This window comes from Drosophila guanche, unplaced genomic scaffold, assembly GCF_900245975.1.
Source record: "Drosophila guanche unplaced genomic scaffold, DGUA_6, whole genome shotgun sequence".
In the NCBI taxonomy this organism is placed as follows: domain Eukaryota; kingdom Metazoa; phylum Arthropoda; class Insecta; order Diptera; family Drosophilidae; genus Drosophila; species Drosophila guanche.
Genome location: NW_022995743.1, coordinates 7,326,020 through 7,332,707, shown reverse-complemented (window position 1 = coordinate 7,332,707; position 6,688 = coordinate 7,326,020). Strand labels below are relative to the sequence as shown.

Genomic DNA, 6,688 nt, shown 5'->3' with positions numbered 1-6,688 from the left:
TGCGCTTGGCTTTCAGCCATATGAACATTAAATGCCCTTAAGTGCCAATTAATGTTTGACTTACACACAGCCGGAGGAGGGTGGCGGGGACAGAGAGTGACCGAAAACATGGCCAAAGCATTTCATGGCCGGAATACTGGGGTGGGTCCCTGGGTAAGGCTCCAGCTGTCCAGACTTATGGGCGAAAAGTGTATAAACTCGTACTCGTTTTGTGTTCGCACATACTTATCGTAACTTCGGGCAAGAGACTTTTTAAACATCAATTATATTTACGTATCGAAGCGTATTAATGCGAGGCACTCACCCCGAGTCCTGGCTCCTGGCACACCTGCTGACCCTCACGGCAGTGGGCAGCTACTCCAGTGGGGATTTCTCTTTATGAGTGGAAATAGTTAAGCAAAGCTTAACTCCATATCGCTGCATGCTTATGCAGACATCCTTTTGACCAGTTCATTAGCCAAAGTCAGGCACGTCTTTGCCCGTGTCCCACCCCACCACACCACACAGGAAGCATCATTTGCTTACACTTGTTTCGGTCTCTGTCTCGACTACAGTTTCAGTTGCAGTTCCACAGATCCCTCACTCACGCCATAATTAAGAAAAAGTGGAAAAAGTGCTGAAAGAACAAACTCTTGATTAAGTGGGTGCAAAGTGTCAACAAATTATTCATTTACTCTCTGCTGCTCCCAGCCCAAAAGGAAAGGCAGGGAAAAAAACATGCAACAAACCGAAAAGAAAAACATTGAAAGGATAGCATAGTAGTGTGCCAGTGAGAGTAAAAAAAACGCGGCACATGGAGTGAATGGAGTTTTAATTAACAACCACGCCCCCTACAGAGCGGCACTGTGGGGCCAGACAAAGCCTTCCTCCACGTAATCCCCTTTGCAGTCTGAGTCCGTGATTTCAATTTGCTATTAAAATGCACACAAAATCCGAATTTCAATCGTGTGAGCAATAAAGTTTATCTACTTTATCCCCCCAACCCATTAACATAAACCCCTCTCTACTTCTCCATGAGCTTGAGTGGAAATTCCTGAATTGCCTTTGAAGCGAACCCAATCAAAGGCGCCGCCAGACTATCCACAGGGACAGACAGAGATGCTTTATGAAATGATGAACAATATGGAGACCCTTGACATATATGTTATACATACATACATATGTTCGTATGTATATTCTGACCCTCCCCTAGCCAGCATCTTCAAAATCAAAGTTTCCTTCCGTCCTTTTTGCTGCATACTTTGTTTGTTTGCTTTAGCAACAATTTTCGTTCTATTTTTCTGTTTTTATTAGATCACATTGTTGTTGTTGCTGTAGCTGAAACATTCGCTGTTTGCATAAATAAATTTGGAACGAAATCATGCGTCACATTAGCAGCGGGATATATGCGCTGCGATGGCTCCCACTTCCCGCTTCCCACTTTCCATTACCATTTTCCATTTGCCAATCCCATGCCCATTCCCATGCCCATGCCCATTCCAGTTCCAGTTCCTTCCATGGCCAGCGAATATGATTATGTACGTACAACGTACCAATGGGACGGATGCTGTGATTACGTTTGGCTGGTCATCTATCCATCACAGATACATTTGTGGGATACATTGAATGAAATTACTGCACTGGAATGCGTGTGGAATTTCAATAATTTGATTTGTTGGCAAAACAAATCAAAAATGTAGTGCAGAAAATGCATTTGTCAGCTTGTTATTGATGCAGCCCTTAATTAAGTTTTTAAGAATTATTTTTCAATTAACACTGACAGGAAGGGGAAATGAAAATATTGATACAACAGGATACAACGCGCGGGGGGATTGGAAATTGCTTGGAGCCAGCCGTCTGACCCCCAACTAGACAAGCCAGCGGAGAACAAGGAGAAATTCTCAAGCTGCCTGGAGGAGTAGCGGGAGAGGTCCACTTGCAGTCCAAAGAGACAGAAATGGTGGTCTAGGGGTGGACTAGGGGCATCAGGGAAACGGAAGCGGATGCGTCGCTGTCAATGTTGGCACAAATTGTTTGTCACGCAGTGCAAATACTTCGTGCTGTTGCTCTGGTATGCGGTATTATGCGCGATTTATTTCTGTACAAGTGTGTGTGTGTGTGTGTGTGTGTGGGTGTGGGTGTGCGACAAAGACAAGACACTGAAAAAAAGAAAGAGATGGTTAGAGAAAAAGCAACAGCAAAACAAGAAGCACGCAGACAGGGGCGTCGCAGTGGCAACATCAGACAAATTCCATGCCTCGCAGGCAAGAGAACCGAACAAATTTGATATTTGTTGATTTTTCCCATTTTCTTCATCATCCTCCAGCACGCAGCACCCACTGCCCGTTCCCTGTTCCCTGTTCCTCTTCTGCAGCAACTCTCACATTTTCCTTTTCCTTGGCAGCGCAATTAAAGCCGTAGCGAAATTGTGTAATGCGACTCCTTAAATGATAAATAATGTTTTTAAGCTGGCTAAGAGAATCTTTCAGCTTATTAACTCAACTTTTAGCTGTCTGCCTGCCACTCTCTCACCCCCGTCCCCACCCCATTTTGACTGAAACTTTTAATGCATTTTTATGAAGTTTCAGTACCTGCGGACGGACCACCCACCAGACAAACACTCTTTATTTTATTTGATTTTATTTACATTTTGCATTTTACGCTCCAAAGTTTGCCACCAAAGTAGTTTGATTGGCTTTGCTCACAAATTGCTAAATAATTGCCTAGGGACGAGGCAATGCAGCGGCGAATGCGGATGTGAGGTTGAAAGAATGATGGGGAAACAAGTTAATTTCATTGAAAGTGATGCTCGTTTGTGGGCAGGCAGCTTTCACTTGCCCTTCTGCCGTGTGGCAGGATGCAGATGGTGTGGAAAATATGCTGCTCTTGTTTGCCGCTTCCCCGATCCACGGGTCGTTCATTAGAGTGTGCAACAACAATGGAGCAAGGAGCACCCACGATGACAGCAAGTTTGTGTAATGTAATTAATTAATTACAGTGGAACAACGTAGTTACATGTTCGGTTATGGAAGGGCGGACACTGAAGAAGGGCAACTTTTAGGAGCCTCACACAAACACAAACACAGACACAGACACTGCCACTGCTCTGACCTGCTCGTTTTTATTAGCCAGAGCATGCCACAGCAATCCTTTGCTTCACCCTCGTTCCTTTTCCGCCTGGAGTTCCCACAGACCCCCAGCAGACAACCTGATAGCAGCGCATAGTTTCGTGTTTGCCCGCCCGGTAACTTAATTACAAATTATAGTGCAATTAATTCTGCGGCGTGGCATTATTAGGCGCATCAAACGCGTAACACAAAACCGCAAGAGAATGCTTCTGGAGAGCGCCATTCCGGCCGAGGCAGCAGCACCTGGGGTAAGTAGGAATGAAAATTAAATAGAATCCACCCGCAAAAGTGACCGCCGTGGCGACCATAACAATTGGATATCCGATTACCCCCTGCACCTGGAGCCACGCAACCTTGGTGGCAAATGAAAGTGCGAGATTCAACGAGTAGTTATGTCCCAAGTGGATTAGGGCGACGAGAATCTTCAACGGCCACGTGTATGCTCGTAGCTATAACCTGATATGCGAATGTTATTGCTTGAGAATACACGTAGTTTAACAAGATTCACTCAGCAATCAAACTGAAATGGAAAGTGTCTGCGGAAGGTGTCTTTAAAGTGAAAGTTTTCAAGCTCTTAAAAAACTTTTTGCACTCACTGAAGTGAGAGCAGAGCGAGTGAGAGAGTGACAACTAACTACAGCAAAGTGATTCTGTTAAAAAGTATCTTACGATTATGCTCTGTACTTTGTATGAACGAATCTCTTTACTTTCGTAGCAAACTTTTCTTCGATGGCAGCTAATTTGAAATTAATAATGAGATTAAAAACCCTCAAACTTAAACTGAAACTGCACAAAAGTCATACAACTCTGCAATAATCAATTGACTTGATTATAAATAAAAATAAAAAGAGATTGCATTACATTCAGGTATGAAATGACTTCATTTTGATTATTCATTTCTAACTTATTTGTGAATTATTTCGCTGCATGTATAGCTCAATCGATGGAGCTTAGATTTCCATTGAATAGCTCAATCCCTTCCTAAAAGATTTCTATGAATGTAGAAGGGAAAGAAATTGCACACCCGAAAACATGACTCTCTTCAGTCAACACAATGGAAAGTATTGTATGCATGCAATCATTTGTATAGTCATATTTTCAGTGCAGAATGGAAAAGAATGCCCCTCCTTCATTTGGCAATTTCAGTTTCAATCAAAAGACCCCTGGGAGAGGGAGTCAAACAGCTCGAGCATTTCTGTAGCATATCAAAGGACGCGGATATTACTTTGAACTGTCATTCGTTTCGTGCTTATTACATATTTTCAATTACAATTCGTGCCTTGGCATCCGCCTGCGGGAGAGCATTCTCGGGAATGTGTCTCAAAAACACTCTCTTGTGTATCCATTGATAAAGTGAAAGAATCTCTAATATTTCCACTGATTAGCTTAAGCCCTAATTTAGCTGTTGGCCATATTTGCTGCTGCCACACACTCGTAAAGAGCCAATTAAAATGTTGTGCTTGTAATCATGGCCCATAAGTCGGGTTTTGTTTGGCATCTGATTAACAGCAGGAGCAGCACACATCGTGGGACGAATGAGTAGAACACGAGGGTGCTTTGACAAGCCTTTTAGCACACTTTCATAAGCACATCCTGGTCCCCCGGGGGAGGCTGTGTGTGTGTGTGTGTGTGTGTGTGTGATTTGCATTAATGAGATGCAAATGATTTGTTTATTTCTTTTTTGCCATCAGTCCTGTCAGCGTCCCTTTGTGGGGCCATCTTTATTGAAAAGTTCGCAGTGCTCCACTGCCGAATGCATGAAATGAGCAAATAATAAGAAAATATTGATAGAGATGTTAATCAAAGGAAGAAGCTCCCGTTGCCTCCTATAGGCAGTAGAGTGCGAGACTGAGTACTTGCGACATAATAAATATGTATGATACCCTTACCCTTACCCTTACCCTTACCCGTAGCCCATGGCCAACCTTCTTCTTGCTATGGCCCAACTCTTGATGGGGTCTGGCCCCGCCTTCATTCTGCTACTCCGGCGGCTGCTGTCAGGGCTGTCTGGGCGGCGACGCCTCCACTCCGTCATCGTCATCGTCAGCTCCATTCCGTCTGAAGTCACTCGCAGGGAGCACACACACGACACTGCACGACCCCGCTGTTTATTGTTGTAAGATACTTGGCTTCACATCAGCGAACTGGAAGAAATGCGCAGTGACAGCACAACTTGAGGCACAAGAATGAACAGGAACAGGGAAGTACGTTGAAGTCGCTGGAGGAGCAGTCGATGCTCTGACAATTTGCATTGTTTTATTTACATATTTTTGCGTCAAACTTTCGGCGGATACGTATGCCCACACCCATGCCCAATACCCATCGATGATGATGCCTTGGCATCCATAAAATCTATATATATCCACCCATAGATGTATCTATCCGGCGAAAGGACTGCGACGCCGAGACCTCAGCTAAAATATGCAGATCAAAACTCCGTCTCGTCTCACTGTTGATGGAGCATAATTTGTTTATGTTTCATTTAAATTAAATTGCCATCCCTTGGCCATGAACGTTTATGCAAATCTCTATACATTTTCAGATGAATTTCGCCAGAGCCATGTTCAAGTACAAATCAGGGAGTAAAAACAATTTTAAAAATTAACGATGGGATCTACTTTTGCAGACTAACTTGACTGGTTACATTCCTACAGATCTGTAAGTTAGCTATCGATCAAACAGCGATGTTATGAGTACCTCCTGAGGGCTGACGATGGCTAATTGCTTTCCTCTTCGTGATCCACAGCCGCAGCCTTTAAAATAAAATAAAATATTTAATATTTGTATTTCGTATATTTTTACACATTAGGAAATAACATTCTTGTAGCAATAGCAAATAGTCATAGCTACTGGTGTAAGTTAAGTATTAATAGTTAAGAATTATACTCGTAAACTGTCCTCGGGCATCGTCCCTGCTCAATTGCTTATTGAATAGTCCTAGATACAAGGCCTACGATCTTGCATAGTCTCCAACAACCTCACGCACTCATTGCACATCAGACAAATACAATCGTACTCGCGGAAATCCACTCGAACTTAGGAGGAAATGGGTTAAGAGTGTACAAATTGCTAAGAAATTTGAACTTTGATTTTGTTTTACTCAATTGTGATCCAATAAAGAGTTAGTATTACGAATTTAATTAAACTTTCATGGTTTTATTCACAGTGTGGTTGTTGTAGCAATTCAAAATGATGTTCAAAACAAACAAACAAAATATTTTTCAATTGACATTTAATGACATTACAGGCCAAAGAAAAAGTGCTCAAAATAAGCATCAGGGCCGGGAAAGGTTTTTTGGTCCGCCCTTCCTTCCATTGGGTAGCGGCCTAGAGGGATTCTGGAATCCCAGGGAGGTTGGGAGTGTAAAAATTAATTAAAAATTGCCAGCGAATTTTTCTCGGTAAAGCAGCCAGCAGAAGGTTGGCGAAAAGTTAAGTCTACAAAAGCGACTAGCTTGCGTGTGTCGGTGTGTGGGTTGTTTTGTATACATACATGCGTGCATGTTTGGGTGCAGAAACACTTTATATTGGCCTAATTAAAAGAGGACTTCCCCCCCCCCCCCCCCCCCCCCCCCCCATCA

At 43.2% G+C, this 6,688-nt stretch overlaps 1 long non-coding RNA gene across 1 annotated transcript in view; it reads right to left on the bottom strand.

Moving 5' to 3' along the window:
* Positions 1 to 526: 526 nt before the first annotated feature.
* LOC117592459 overlaps positions 527 to 6,688 on the bottom strand; it is a 20,132-nt gene continuing 13,970 nt past the window's right edge. Inside the window, exons 2-3 of the long non-coding RNA XR_004573383.1 lie at positions 3,437 to 3,439; positions 527 to 539 (exon numbers count right to left, since the gene is read on the bottom strand). This is a non-coding gene — a long non-coding RNA (uncharacterized LOC117592459). The remainder of the gene's footprint in view (positions 540 to 3,436; positions 3,440 to 6,688) is intronic.